The sequence below is a fragment of the Mirounga leonina genome, unplaced genomic scaffold (genome assembly GCF_011800145.1).
Source record: "Mirounga leonina isolate KUSES-001 unplaced genomic scaffold, KU_Mleo_1.0 Mir_53, whole genome shotgun sequence".
NCBI lineage: Eukaryota > Metazoa > Chordata > Mammalia > Carnivora > Phocidae > Mirounga > Mirounga leonina.
Genome location: NW_023270807.1, coordinates 3,290,426 through 3,306,999, shown reverse-complemented (window position 1 = coordinate 3,306,999; position 16,574 = coordinate 3,290,426).

Sequence of the window (16,574 nt, the reverse complement as noted above, 5' to 3'; positions counted from 1 at the left end):
AGGGAGATGGATGGCAGTAACCGTTGCCCAATATTATGAATGTATTTAATACCAGTGAACTCTTCACCTAAAAATGATTAAGATGGTAAATTTTATGTTACATGTGTTTTACTACAATTAAAAAATACTGAGAAAATGAGCAACAAAAATATCAAGATTAATTCCATATAAAATTATTATAATAAAAAAGAGAAAAGGGGCACCTGGGTGGCTCAGTCAGATAAGCAGCTGCCTTCAGCTCGGGTCATGATCCCAGGGTCCTGGGATCGAGCCCCGCATCGGGCTCCCTGCTCCACAGGAAGCCTGCTTCTCCTTCTCCCACTCCCCCTGCTTGTGTTCCCTCTCTCGCTGTGTCTCTCTCTGTCAAATAAATAAAATCTTTTTAAAAAAAGGGAGAGGGCGCTTGGGTGGCTCAGTTGGTTAAGCGACTGCCTTCGGCTCAGGTCATGGTCTCAGGGTCCTGGGATTGAGCCCTGCATTGGGCTCTCTGCTCGGCAGGAAGCCTGCTTCTCCCTTTCCCACTCCCCTGCTTGTGTTCCCTCTCTTGCTGTCTCTCTCTCTCTGTCAAATAAATAAATAAAATCTTAAAAAAAAAAGGGAGAATAATAGGCAGAATAATATTCCTACAGCTAATGAACACATACCAGGACAGGCCAAACAGTAGACCAAAGCTGTAACATATTATTTTAAAACAAGCTAAAAGACATTAAATTAAAATAAAATATGCCATAACAAACCCCTAAATCAGAATAACAAAAACTCAGAATAAAGTGACAGAGTTCAGGAAGTAATTGAAAATGAAAGATCATTCCATAATCAAAGACCTAATTAAAAGAAGCATAAGAGTGAAAAAACACAGCAGATGAAGCTTTAATAGTGACAAAAGGTGAAATGAAAGAAAATTTTATTTTTCTTAAAGATTTTATTTATTTATTGAGAGAGAGAAATAGCGAGAGATAGAGCACAAGCAGGGGGAAAGGGAGAAGCCGGCTCCCCACTGCAGGAAGCCACACGTGGGGCTTGATCCCAGGGTCCCAGGATCACGACCCAAGCTGAAAGCAGCCGCTTAACCAACTGAGCCACTCAGGCACCCCAAAAGAAAATTTTAATATTAAAATAAATGAAGAAAAAATTTAAAAAAATTTTTTTAATTTTAAGAGAAAACAGCAAATATTGAGGACAGGCAAAGAATAACCAATATACATGTAATAGGAGTCCCAGAAATTTATTTTTTTTAAATTAGAGAATAAAGCAAATACTAAAACTGTAATTCAACACAACATCCCTGATATTAATATTTTTTTTAGAGATTTAAAACTACATATTGAAAAAGTCAACCTCTCCATCATTGTCTTGTACCTCTTCCAACCCTTATATTCTGTGTTGCATCTTACTGTGTTTTCAGGAAATTCCTGAAGCATGCTTTATTATCATGCCTCTGTGCCATTTCTTAGACCAGTCCTATGCCTAAAAAGTCTTTCCCTGTTTTTTCAAATGGCACACTCCGATGTGTCCTTCAAGACTCAATTCCATTATCCCTGTCTCCGTAATGTATGACCTGAATCCCCTCTTCCTACCCCATCTGCAGTTCTCAGTTATAACAACCTGTAAATATGTTTTCAGAGCTGCATCCATCATATTTTAACCCCCACAAAAAACTGTGTCCATTCCCTGCCCTCTGACTGTAAGTATTCCAGGGCACAAACATGTCATTTTTTTCTTTAGACCCTCTTTATTTGGCACAATATAGGACAGTCTGTCCCTGTTAAATGAACAAAACAGGATGAATTTTGTATAAGTTACTATTTTTTTTATAAGTTACTATTAAGGAGATGAAATAGCCCAACAATACCCTTTGTTAATTTAAAGAGGTATGAGAGAAGACAAAACATCAGCCTTTTATATTTACATGGCCACTGTCATTATATTAGGAACATTCTTTGCTCTAACCTAGCAAATAGTAATACCATAACAAGATTTTATCAGAAAATGTCTTAAATAAAAAGACAAACTTGTGATAATAAATAGGATATTCCCAACAATAGTGAAGGAAAAAGTATACCTAAGCCAAAAGAATGGATATTTAAAAAAATATTTGGCATTGATGATTTGTCAAAGGTCTCCACTCTCTGTTGGAACTTCTATCCTCTGACACTTAAAAAGGAGCTGATCACATGAGCCACAGACAACATGGATGACTCTCTTCCAGTTAGTCAGTGGTAGCTCATCTTGAAAATGGCTGAAAGACTCTCACATCTCATGTCTTTGTATTGTGAGTGCCCTTATCAAATGCCTTTTAAAGAAGATTTTATTTATTTATTTGTCAGAGAGAGAGAACACAAGCAGGGGGAGTAGCAGGCAGAGGGAGAAGCAGGCTCCCTGCCAAGCCTGATGTGGGGCTCGATCCCAGGACCCTGGGATCATGACCTGAGCTGAAGGCAGACACTTAGCTAACTGAGCCACCCAGGCATCCCTCAAATGCCTTTTAACGATGAAGGCTAGATGTTGATATTTGTAGTCATTTAGGTATGGACTAGGTGATAGAGCAGACAAAGCCATTGTCTGTGTTCGTTCCCATAAGCAGCGTCACACTGGAGTATACACAAAAGAGTCTGAGGAAGCTGGAGACACGTGTTTGTAATCCAGACTGATGTACTAACATTTTTTGGCAAGAATTTGTGTTTATTGCTGCTGGAAAAAAATGACTGATGCTCAGCAAAGTTGAAATCAGTAAAAAGATAAAAATAAAAGTTATATATCTTTGTACACCTGAGTCATGACTATAATTTTCAAACATGGTATGATAGGATGATGTTTTCTTTTGTCCGGTATTCTTGGTCATGCAGAATAATGCATATCTCACTAAAGCAATTTCTTAAGAAAATAATCAGTTGTGACTGAGAGCTGTTTTCTCACCATTAGTAATAGCTTAGGGTTCATAATTCTCACACCTCATTGATGTTATTTCCCTCTCTTAGTATTTGCTCATATTATCATCCATTTGCTAATGTTCTGACAGTTTCATGACCCCTTCCTGCAGTTTGTCCCCTCTTGCTTGGCACATCATCTAATGTCATCTTTAAACTCACAACTTTGCACTCTTTTCCCAAGATTTATGAAAAATAACAAATATGATTACATCTGCATTAATTCCTAGGAAGCCACACTGAAACTTCACCATCTAAAGAACTATCCATTCACCCCTGCCCTATCTCTTCCCCTGTAGTCTATGTTCACTCTCCCTTAATTTGAGTCAAAAGACCTTTACAATTTAACTCTAACAGCTTGGCATTTCCTCATAAAGTTAAACATAGAACTACTATATGATGCAGCAATTCTATTCCTAGTCATATACCCCAGAGAACTGAAAACAAATACTCAAGCAAATATTTGTATGCCAATGTTCATAGCAGCACTACTCAGAATAGTCGAAAGGTAGAAATAACCCAAATGTCCACCAATGGATAAATGGATAAAAAAAATTGTGGTATATCCATACAATGGAATAGTATTCAGTCATAAAAAGAAATGAAGCACTGACATGTGCTACAACATGGATGAATCTTAAAAGCATTATGCTAAGTAAATGAAGCGAGACACAAAATGTCACATATTGTATGATTCTGTTTACGTGAAATATCTAAAATAGGTAAATCCATAGAAATCTTGGGGTTGCCAGGGACTAGAGGTAAGAAGGTATGAGGAGTAAATTGCTCAATGGGCATGGGGTTTATTTTGGGAGGTGAAATGTTTTGGACCTTGATAGAAGTAGTGGTTGCACAACATCATGAATGTACTAAACTCCACTGAATTAGTCACTTTAAAATGGTTGATTTTATGTTATGTGAATTTTACCTAAGAAAAGAACTTCTTTGCAAAGCTTAAGGTATCTCAAAGATGTTCTCTAAAACTTCAACAAAGAATATTCTTTTTTAAGGTAATCATGAGGAAAGGTTCAAAATGGAAAGAGTATGAAGCACTTTGCTGAGTAATAAACAAGACCCTCATGAGAGCATGGACCCCGTTTCTAACTGAGTAACTCTCCTACTGTACCCATTAAATAACAATAAGAGAGAAAACTAAGGAGTAGAAATACTTGGAAAGAAGGAAAATTTATCATTATTTGTAAATGGTACAATTATTCAACTGGAAAACCTAAGGATATCAATTTAAAAACTAAGTAATAAGAGACTTTAGTCAGGTGACTGGATACTCAGGAATCAGTAGATCAATGGAAGAAGAGTTTTACTTACAATTGTAACCAAAAAGATAAAATTTCTTTTTTTTTTTTTAAGACTTTACTTATTTATTTGAGAGAGAGAGACAGGGAGAGAGAGAGAGAGCATGAGCAGGGACGAGAGGGAGAAGCAGAGAGCCTGAGGTGGGGCTCCATCCCAGGACCCTGAGATCATGACCTGAGCTGAAGGCAGATATTTAACTGACTGAGTCATCCAGGTGCCTCTAAAAAGATAAAATTTCTAAGAATAAGTTTAATAAGAAATGTGCAATTTACTGAGTGATGCAAAAGATTTGAACAAATGAAAAGGCATACCTATCATGTCTTTTGGATTTGATTTTTTCAAAAATAATAATACACAATATTTTGGTGAGGATTTAAAGTTAGAGGCACTTGGCAAAGCATACTGAGGTGTGATTTAATATACACTTTCCTACTTTTGGATTAGCAGTATGTGTCAGTGGGTGAACTACACATTTTGTGGAACAAAGGGAGGAGTAAGAATATATAATAGTATTGGGGAAGGTTGCATTGGGAAATCTTCACAATAAAATGGTAGGTAAGGAGTGGATCCCCTCCCCCCAGAAACCCTACAAGAACTAATCAATACATTTGAAAAATCTCTGTCAATTCGAGAGATGACATTTTATTGATATTGTAATTGCTCAATAGCATTTGACATTTAGAACCACTCACTGTAATCTTCCAACGCTGGAAGAGTTGAGACACCACAAGACCAGAGGGGTTTTGGCCTCAGCTTGTCAATCACACTCAGAAGGCCGAAGATTACTAGCTTTAGGACAAGATACGGAGCAGAGAAGGCAGCGCCGCGCTCAGCCCTGCCTTCATGGACACCTGTGACAGCAGAGGGAGATCCCAATGGCTCTGGTGGCTGCACGGCATGTGTTTCAGTCATGAGGAATGACAAGAGCTGTAGGCGTGTGGGTCACATTAGATCAGGGAGGCCCTGGTGTCTAGGGTCCCTCAGCCTGTACAGCCTTCTGGTCCCCTAGCACTGGGAGGGAGTGTATGCGGTTCCCATTCCTTAGTTCTGTGCAGCTGCTGTCTTCAGTTACCAGTGAGATACGAACCAACAACCAGAGAGCGTGTGTCCCTGGGGTGTCCTTGGATTGGCAGTCAGTACACAGCAACTCTAGCAAGACTGTCATTCCTCTCTACTGGGTAATCACTTCGCTTGCAAATGTAAGAAGTTCCACTCAAGGTCAAACTCATCCCTCCGCTGGAGGAAAAGATTCACAGTCCGGTGGCTCACCCTTTCCTTCCAGATAATTCTCAACGGACTCTGAGTTCTTTCCTCCTCGGACTCCCAGGTATCTTGAGTGGCATGATTAACATAGCCAATGCTTCTTGAGACTTGAGCAAATGGTTGAGGGAAATGCCAATCCATAGTAGAGATGAGACATATTTACCAGACACTTGAACAACCAATCATGAAGCAAAACAAAAACAAGGAACAAAATGAAACAGAAATTAAGGTATCGTGATTATGCTGTCTCTTATAACTTGGCTGGTGGCCAGTTGTGAGACCTAGTCTCTCGGTCCTGCCCATGTGGAGCTGTGATTGGTTTGCATTTAACTTTTATTCACTTTGATAATTCCCTTAGTTAATATTGAAGATCCGGGTTCTTTGTTTTCCTCATTATTCTTTTCAGGACTAAGGTCAAACAAATTTAGAGCCTGTTTCTCATAGAAGGCTTAGAATAGGCACCTTCTCGGGCGCCTGGGTGGCTCAGTTGGTTAAGCGACTGCCTTCGGCTCAGGTCATGATCCTGGAGTCCCGGGATCGAGTCCCACGTCGGGCTCCCTGCTCAGTGGAGAGTCTGCTTCTCCCTCTGACCCTCTTCCCTCTCGTGCTCTCTGTCTCTCATTCTCTCTGTCTCAAATAAATTAAAAAAAAAAAATCTTAAAAAATAAAAAAAATAAAAGAATAGCCACCTTCTCAGTCTGAAGTAGCCCTTCTTCTAAGCTGTAAACACCCCACTACCTACCCAGGTGTTCTCCTGAGGCACTTTTTTGTCCTATGTGTCTTTCTCTGTAGCGTATCTCCTCCAAAGTTGATGTTTATAGCCTAGGCCTACAGCATGAACTCCTACAGTGTGGATTAAATTGTGTTCCCCAAAATGATATGTTGACATCCTAATCCCTGATACCTGTGACCATGACTACGTGGAAAAAGGTCTTTGCAGATGAAATTAACAAGATGAGGTTATGCTGGAATAGGGTGGGCCCTAAATCCAATGCCTGGTGTCCTTACAAGGAGGAGTGTTGGAGACACACCGAGGGAAGATGGTCATGTGAGGACAGAGGCAGAAGCCAGTGATGTGGCTGTAAGCCAAGGAATGACAGGGATTGCCGGCAACCGCTCGAAGCTAGGAGGAGGCCAGGAAGGATTCCTCTTCCCCCAGCATCTTCAGAGGGAGCATGACCCTGCTAACATCTTGATTTCAGACTTCTGGCTTCCACAACTGTGAGAAAACAAATTTTGATTGTTTAAACTCACCCAGTTCATGGAAATTTGTCACAACATTCTTGGGAAACTAACACAAACTCTTTGTCTCAGTTTGTTTAAATGAAACATGTAAGACAGACATCCTGGGGGGGCGCCTGGGCGGCTCAGTCAGTCAAGCATCTGCATTCAGCTCAGGGCGTGATCTCAGGCTCCTGGGATTGAGTCCCACATCGGGCTCCCTGCTCCACAGGGAACCTGCTTCTCCCTTTCCTTCTGTCTGCCGCTCCCCCTGCTTGCGCTCTCTGGCAAATAAGTAAATGAAATCTTTAAAAAAAAAAAAAGAACTGGCAGTCATTTCTAAAATCACTTACTTAACAAGTCCCTTGAACACATTTCTTCTGTTTCTGAATAAAATGAAGGTATGATTTTAGAAACTTTAGGAACTCAAATTATTCAATCACAAAAGAAAAAGGCAAGTAAGAAGAAATGAGGGGCCCCTGGGTGGCTCAGTTGGTTAAGTGTCTGCCTTTGGCTCAGGTCATGATCCCAGGATCCTAGAATCAAGCCCCGCGTCAGGCTCCCTGCTCAAGGGCGGCCTGCTTCTCCCCCTCTCTGTACCCCCACCTCATGCTTGCTCACAATCTCTCTCTAGTGCTCTCTTTCAAATAAATAAATAAAATCTTTAAAAATAAATAAAATCTGGGTGCCTGGGTGGTTCAGTTGGTTAAGCGACTGCCTTCAGCTCAGGTCATGATCCCAGGGTCCTGGGATCGAGTCCCGCATCGGGCTCCCTGCTCTGCGGGGAGCCTGCTTCTCCCTCTCCCACTCCCCCTGCTTGTGTTCCCTCTCTCGCTGTGTTTCTCTCTGTCAAATAAATAAATAAAATCTTTAAAAATAAATAAATAAATAAAAATAAAAATAAATAAAATCTTTTAAAAAAATAAGAAGAAACGAGTTTGTTTTTCCTTTCTGATAAGAGAGATTGTCAGTGGAAATTATGTAACTGAAACCTTTCCTTATAGGAGTTTTCTTGCTAAAGCTGCAATGAAAATCAATAAAGAAGGCTATTAATTAACAAGTGAGCACTGCATATAAATTTAGGTCAAACAGGCTGGAATTACAAAGCTTGGGAAGTGTTTGCTCTTTTATCTCTCGAGATTGGTTCTGGAAACAAGCAAATGCTACCTTCTGATCATTTGCTTTCCTTCCTTCCTTTCTTTCTTTCTTTCTTTTTTTTTTTTTGACCTTGGTAACAATGTTTTGAGGATTAAAGAATGGAATGATGGCTGTGCAAAAGTGAAAGAACACAGCTTTGAGACCAGAGATACTGGAAAACTGAAAAAATAGTGAGCCTTTATTGACTGGGGGAAGAAAACAGGTACCTGAGAAATGAGGGATTCAGAAATGGGACTACTAAACCAGGAACAACCAGAACTAGTCAAAAGCAGAAGAGGATTATACTGTGAAGAAGGATGAAAAAGCAAACATTTCAAATTAGATAAGTGTATAATATAGGAGAAAATTTGGGTGGCCTTGGGTTTGGCAATGAGGTGGGTTTTTTTGTTTTGTTCTTGTTTTAAAGATTTTATTTATTTATTTATTTGAGAGAGAGAGTGAGCAGGAGGGAGAGGGAGAGAGAATATGAAGCAGACTCCCCACTGAGCAGAGAGCCTGATCCCGATGACCTGAGCCAAAACCAAGAGTCAGACACTCAACCCACTGAGCCACCCAGGCACCCTGGCAATGAGTTTTTAATACAGCAATGCAACACCCAACACTTGATCCATGAAAGAAAGAATTAGTAAGTTGGGCTTCATTAAAATTAAAAATGTGCTCCGCAAGAGATACTATTAGGAGAATGAAAGGACAAGTCACAGAAGAGGAGAAAATATTTGCAAAACACATATCTGATAAAGGACATGCATCAATAATATACAATGAGCCCTTAAAACTCATAGAATAAGAAAACAAATAAGACAATTTTTTAAATGGACAAAAATCTGAACAGACACCTCACCAAAAAAGATATTCAGTGGAAAATAAGCATATGAAAAGATGATCAACATAATGAGTCATTAGGGAATTACAAATTAAAACAATGAGATACCACTACACAACTTTTGGATTGGCTAAAATCCAAAATACTGACAACAACAAAGGCTGATGAGGATGTGGAGCAACAGGAACTCTCATTCATTGCTGGTGGGAAAGCAAAATGATGCAGCCAATTTGGAAAACAGTTTGGTGGTTTCTTTTGAGGTTAAATAGAGGCCTATGCTACAATCCAGCAATTGTGCTTCTAAGTATTTATAGATCTGAGTTGAAAACTTATGCCCACACAGAAACTCACACAGATTTATAGCAGCTTGATTCATAATTGCCCCAAGTGGGAAGTAACTGAGATGTCCTTCAGTAGGTAAAGAGATAAACACCCTGTGGTGCATCCAGACAATGGCATAGTATTCAGTGCCAAAAAGAAATGAACTATTGAGCCACAAAAAGACATGGAGGAACTTTAAATGCATATTGCTACATGAAAAATCTAGTGGGAAAAGTCTACCTACTGTATGAGTCCAACTATATGACATTCTGGAAAAGGCGAGACTATAGAAACAGTAAAAAGATCAGTGCTTGCCAGGGGTGCAGGGGGAGGGGAGGAGGGATGAAGAGATGGAGCACAGAGGGCAGTGCAACTCTTCTGTAGGAAATTGTCATGGGGGATACGTGGCATTAGGCATTTATCAAAATACATGGAACTGAACAACATGAAGAGTGAACCCTAATGTAAACTATGGATTTTGGTTAATAAGAGTATATCAATATTGGCTCATTGGAGGTAACAAATGTACTACAAGATGTTAATAATAGCGGAGGGGCGCCTGGGTGGCTCAGTCAGTTGAGCAACAGACTCTTGATTTTGGCGCCAATTGTGATCTCAGGGTCGTGAGATTGAGCCCCACATTGGGCTCCACATTCATCAGGGAGTCTGCTGGAGATTCTCTTTCTCCCTCTCCCTCTGCCCCTCCCCCCGCTCACACATTCTCTCTAAATAAATAAATGAAATCTTTAAAAACTATTAATAGGGGAAGCTTTGTAGGGAGGGAGAGAGTGAGTTTATGGAAGCCGCTGTACTTTCAGCTCAACCATTCTATAAACCTAAAACTGCTCTAAAATATAAAGTTTATTTTAAAGAATCATTATTAGCACCCAATTCATGTTCTTTGACACAATGCAATCAAATTAGAAATACATAACAAAAGGATACTTTTTAAATCTCAGAGTCTGGAATTGTAAAACCTTATTATAAATAATTTACTGGCCCAAAAAGAAATCATAATGAAGATTTGGAAAAAAATGTTTAATACTAAATAATAATTAAGATATCACATATTGGGTGCCTGGGTGGCTCAGTCGGTTAAGCGTCTGCCTTCGGCTCAGGTCATGATCCCACAGTTCTGGGATCAAACCCCACATCCAGCTCTCTGCTCAGTGGGGAGACTGCTTCTCCCTCTCCCCCTCCCCTCCCATACCCTCCCCACTCCTCCCCCCCTCCCCCTCCACTCATGCTCTCTCTCTGGCTCTCTCTCTATCAAATAAATAAATAAAATCTTTTTTTAAAACTAGAATTTAAAAAAAAGATATATATCAAATCTTATGGGAGGCAGCTGAGAAGTGAATTCATGACCTTAAATGTATATTTTAGAAAGGAGAAAAATTGAAAATTAACGAGCTGAGCATCCAATTTAAGAAGTTAGAAAAAAGAACAGTAAAATAAACCTAAAAAAGGAATGAAAGCCAAGAGCAGAAATGAATTTTTTAAAAAGAAAATACAAAATAAATATACAGTAGGTTAACAAAACCAAAAGTTGATTTTACAAAAAGAAAGACTAATAAAGTGAAAAAGCTCTGGCAAAACTGAGAGAGAGACAGACAGACAGAGAATGCCAAGAGCACTATTAAGAAAGAAAAGAGAGACATAACACAAATCCTAAAATCCTTAGAATACTATGACAATCTTTATACTGATATATTAAAACCTTAGATTACATATATAATATATATAACTTCTTATAAAATACATAGTATAATTTCCTACAGAATTGCAATTTACCAAACCTAATTGACAAACACTGTTTGTTGTCTCTTCAAAAACCATATTTACACACACAGAACTCCAATTTAATTAAGTAGCAGGTAAAAATTCCTTGATCTCAGAAAAGATCAGTCCCAATGCTGACTACTATCCCAAATGAAAAGACAGTTTCCCAGCTTGTCCCTGTTTGGATCCACACGGTGCCTAGAGGTGCTGTAGTCAACTTGAGAACATGAAGCGACAAGCCAACAGCTGAAAATAAGGGAGTGAGGACGTTGAAGGAGCCTGTGTCCTTGAGTATCTACTCCAGCCTTGAAAAACCTCCTCTTCACTCTGATTGTGTGAGGACTTGTTACTTAGGCCACTGTTACATTTTTGGTTGATTCTTGCCAAAAGCATCCTCATGCTTTGACACAACACGAAACAGAATATTTGAATAGACCTACAACCAAGAAGATCAAATCAGTTATTAAATATCTATACACGCATATCCAGTAAGCACAAATGGGTTAATAGATCATTTCTTTCAAACATTTAAAGAACATATCATTTTATTCTAATGAAAATATAGAAACTCTTCCAGGGAAGAGAAAGTGAGAGAGAGAGAAAGAGAACTCCCAAAGTCATTTTATAGATTAAAATAAACTTATCATGAATCAAATGAAGCTAGTGGGAGAGAGGAAAATGGCACACCAATCTCACTGATAAACATAGTACCTGTGTGTATGTGTGTGTGTGTGTGTGTATTATGACCAAGAAGGATTTACCATGGGAATCTAACCTTGGAAAATCTGTTAATATATATAGCATATTAACAAGTGTAAAGGGAAAAAAAATGATAATTTTTACAGAAAAAGCAAAAATCAATACAATTTAACACTCTTATTTTTTTAAAAACTGGTAAGTTAGGAAAAGCCAACTCCCTTAACCTGATAAAGTGTATGTACCAAAAATCAGTAAGGGCTTCCTTGAAAACAAGGCAAGGTTGCGCACTGTCTCTGCTTCCACTTGGCATTGTATTAGGCTCTTGGAATTGACATGCAGGGAGAGGAGGCAAGGGGAAACAGAAGTCATGGTAGGATAAGTGGGATAAAAGCAGTTTGAGTTTTGCTTTTGCTTCTTAGTTGTCTGAGGACAATTGCCAATCACAAGACAACTGGAGGCCATTGCTCAGTTGGTAGAATTTTTTTAAAAAATTCAAGTTCATTCTTTCTTCTTTCATCTTGAATACTCTATTAAGCCTATCTAGTAAATTTTCCACTTCGGATATTATGCTTTTTAATTCTAGAATTGCCATTTGGTTCTTTTTTAGTTTCTCATTCTCTGTTGAATTTGCCCATCTGTTCATTCATTATGACTGTATTTTTTTAAGCCACTTTGAAGTCTTTACCTACTAATTAAATAATTTGAGTTATTCCAGAATTGATTTCTACAGAACGCCCTTCTTTTGACTATGGGTCACAGTTCCCTGCTTGTTTGCAAGTTTAGTGGATTTTTTTTTTTATAGGAAACTCTTTTCTTTTTTTTTTTTTTTAAAGATTTTATTTATTTATTCATGAGAGACAGAGACAGAGAGAGAGAGAAGCAGGCTCCCAAGGAGCAGGGAGCCCGATGCGGGACTCGATCCCAGGACCCTAGGATCATGACCTGAGCCGAAGGCAGATGCTTAACCATCTGAGCCACCCAGGCGCCCTGCAAGTTTAGTGGATTTTTAAAAAACCTTTTAATACTGGGCTTTGTAGAGGAGACATTGTAGAAAATCGAGATTCTGATATCTTCCTCTAAAGAGTGTTTATTTTTAGTAGTTAACTTGGCAGGCATAAAATTCCAAATACTGTGTTCTCTGAGATGGGCAGCACTGAAATTTCTGCCTTGTTCTTTCAGCCTTCAGTTGTTTTTTTTTCCAATTGTTTTCTGCTGGGTTTCTTAGTGGGCCCCCTGCCCATGCACAGGTCAGGAGTCAGCCAAGGGTTTAGCCAAAGTTTATATGAACCTTGAAAAAGCCTCTCTGAGAGGCACCTGGCTGGCTCAGTCTGTAGAGCACGTGACTCTTGATCCCGGGGTCGTGAGTTCAAGCCCCACGTTGGACCTATAGCTTACTTAAAATAAATAAATAAGCAAATAAATAAATAGCAAGCCTCTGTGAACTGTTCCTTTCTTCGATTTCTCTTCCTTCCCATTCTCTGACTTGTCAAACCAGTAAGAGTAGCAGATTTATACTTGAACTCTGGCCATCACATGCTACATATTCTGCATACTGCCTTCAGGCAAAAATGTTTATAATCACAAATCTTACCCACTGCTCCTCCCTTCTGCCAATGGTTGACTCTCCTCCACTTGCTGCCTGCTTCTGTTCTCTCTAGTCTCTTCAAATTGTGTGTGTGTGTGTGTGTGTGTGTGTTAAGATTTTATTTATTTATTTAACAGAGAGAGCGAGCACCCATGAGCAGGGTCAAAGGGGCAGAGGGAGAGGGAGAAGCAGACTCCCCACTGAGCAGGGAGCCTGACATGGGGCTCCATCCCAGGACCCCGGGATCATGACCTGAGCCCAAGGCAGCCACTTAACTGACTGAGCCACCCAGGCGCCCCAAACTGTGTGTTTTTAAAAATTTTGTCCAGAGTCCCTCATTTTTAAATACAATACAGGCTACTCAATCACTACTGGAAAAAACAAAACAAAACAAAACAAAACATTTTGTTTTAAAACACTCAAGTGAAGATGTTGACTTGTCTGAAATTCAGAGTAAAGGTCAAATGTAGCAATAGCCATGTGGTATTCATTGACATATTGATGGTTAAAGCCATGAGAAGAGAAGAGACCAACTAACAGGTAAGCATAAACAGAAAAGGATCCAAGAAGGAGCACCTTGGGAGCCTGCTTCTCTCTCTCTCTGTCTCTGTCTCTCATGAATAAATAAATAAAATCTCGGTTAGGCATTTGCCTTGGGCTCAGGTCATGATCCCAGGGTCCTGAGATTGAGCCCCACGTCGGGCTCTCTGCTCAACGAGGAGCCTGCTTCTCCCTCTCCCTCTGCCTGCCACTCCCCCTGCTTGTGCTCTCTCTCTCTCTCTCTGTCAAATAAATAATACTAATAAAATCTTAAAAAAAAAAAAGAAAGAAAAGGATCCAAGAATAGAAAGAGAGAGGTTTTTTATTAAGTTAATGTAATCCTCTTGAAATTAACAGTAGTTACAGATGCCACTTACTGAAGCCGGTGGGGAGGCGTTCCATGCATCTCACTGAATTCACCCAACAGGATTGCAAGATGGACAACTGAGGCCCACAGCAAGTGGTTTGCCCATGGTCACAAGGAAATTGAGTGAAAAGAGGAACTTTAGGAAGAGATGAGAAGAGAGGAACTAGTGAAGGAGACTACTGAGGACGAGCGCAGTTTGCAGGTAGAGGAAAACCTTGGGGAGATTTTTTTCAACTCTCAGACACCAGTTTCCACATCTGTAAAATGGGAGTAATAATTACCTTGTCGTTAGTTGTCAAGATTAGGAATAATGTATTTATAGTACCCAAAACAGTGCACCTAGAAAACCTGCAATAGAAGGAGAGCTATGATACCTATTAATGTTATTTATCTTATTGAGCCCTATTTTGTCATGCAAATAGAATGAAGTTCCCCCCAAAATCCTTACTAGGCGTGGGTGGATATAGGGGTGGAAAAGATTAAGAGGAACAATGAGGGCAAAGACAGACAAGAGAGGAAGAGCCTTCAGGATGTCCATCCAGGGTGGAATTTCTGGGTGACCAGCCTACAAATGGAAGAAGTGAAAAATGTGTCCCACGCCCCCTAATACCCTGTGTTTGTGTGATTGATGAGTGGGCTCTCCTCCCAGCTGTGGACAGTATCTCCAGATCCTTTCAAGGCTATGGGCTCCATCCACACGAAAGGAAGAAACCTACAAATCAAGTCAAAAGTAAAGATTTTATTATTTATTATTAATTATTTTTATTTTATTATTTTATTTATTATGTGAAGTATAAAAATATATGGAGTCCATGCTGATGCAGATAAATGGCTGAATACATCTCTCATACAGAAGAACTCCAAATCATTTTTTTAGATACTCTCTCCTCGAGGAAGTGGAGCATAACTTCCCCTCCTTCAGTGTGGGCTGTACTTAGTGACTTGCTTCCAAAAGGAATAGGAATAGGGGGTAAATGTAGTTTTACAGTGGAGAAATCTGGCAAACTCAACCTCAGCTAGACAATCAAGTTGACATCAACAGTGATAAATCATACTGATAGTATGTATGTTGATATAATGTAATAAGAACGGCATTTTACCCCTGTGGCCTTCATCCCCAAGACACATTATGCCGTTAGAAGAACATTAGGCAAACCCCAATTGAGAGATATTTTACAAACCCCCAGTATTCTTCCAGGTCACTGAAAACAAGAAAAGTTTGAGAAACTGTTGCAGCCAAGAGGAGCCTCAGGAGACACGTGGACATCCTGGATGGGGTCCCGGAATAGCAAAGAACATTAGGTAAAAACTAAGGAAACCTGAATCAAGTAAAGACTTCAGTTAAGAATAATATACCAAGGGGCGCCTGGGTGGCTCAGCCGGTTAAGCGGCTGCCTTCGGCTCAGGTCATGATCCCAGGGTCCTGGGATCCGGCCCCACATCGGGCTCCCTGCTCGGCAGGAGACCTGCTTCTCCCTCTCCCACTCCCCCTGCTTGTGTTCCCTCTCTCTGTGTGTCTCTCTCTGTCAGATAAATAAATAAAATCTTTAAAATAAATAAATAAATAAAAATAAAAATAACTCTCACTTAAAACAACTTTCTGGAATGTTAACAGGATTTCACAATGCAGACATCTCAGTTTGGCAGCTTGATTGATTTCCTGATTTCCAAGAAAACTGAGTTGTCATCTGGTTCCTACTGGGCTGTGTAGCCTCATGAATATGCAGTTCTTACCAAATGTGAAATGGTTGCTGAAGAAGAGAAATTTAATGCTTTCTGACGTATTGCTCCAAGCCCTCCACTATCTCAAAGATGAAGAAAACCAGTGGGAAAACTTTCCTCCTTTCCACGTAAAGAAGAGAGTGAAGAATTCCTGAAGATCCATTTCTTGGGATGCTCACGTGCACTAAAGGTTCTGGACCCGTCTGTTGGGTGAGGACTCAGACGGGCACAGTGCACCTCCGTGGTTTTGTGGGATACCTACGCAACCTACCTACCAACATACCTACCATGGCCTGTAGTTCCTGGTATCCCCATCATCATCATGTGATTTTGAGCACCTCCTGGTACAGCCATGACAATAGTGGAAAAGACGAACATTTACAATGCACCCCATATGCACTAACCCCTCACCAGTCCTACACGTGAGGCTCTTCTCTTATTCCACATTAGACAAAGGAAAAAGAGGCTCGGAGGAGTAAAATATTCTGCCCCGATACCTGGTATGATGGTTAATTTTATGTGTCAACTTGGCCAGGCTATGTGCTCAGTTGTTTAGTTAAACACTAGTCTAGATGATGCTATGAAGAATTTGTATTTTTTAATTAAATTTTTACTTATTTATTTGTTTTTAAGTAATCTCTACACCCAACATGGGGCTCGAACTCATGGCACCGAGATCAAGAGTCCCATGCTCTTCTGACTGAGTCAGCCAGGTGCCCCTACTTCGAAGAATTTTTGTTTTTTTAAGATTTTACTTATTTATTTGAGTGGGACAGAGAAAGAGAGGGACAGCACAGAGGGAGAGTGAGAGGGAGAAGCAGATTCCCCACCAAGCAGGGAGCCCGATACGATAAG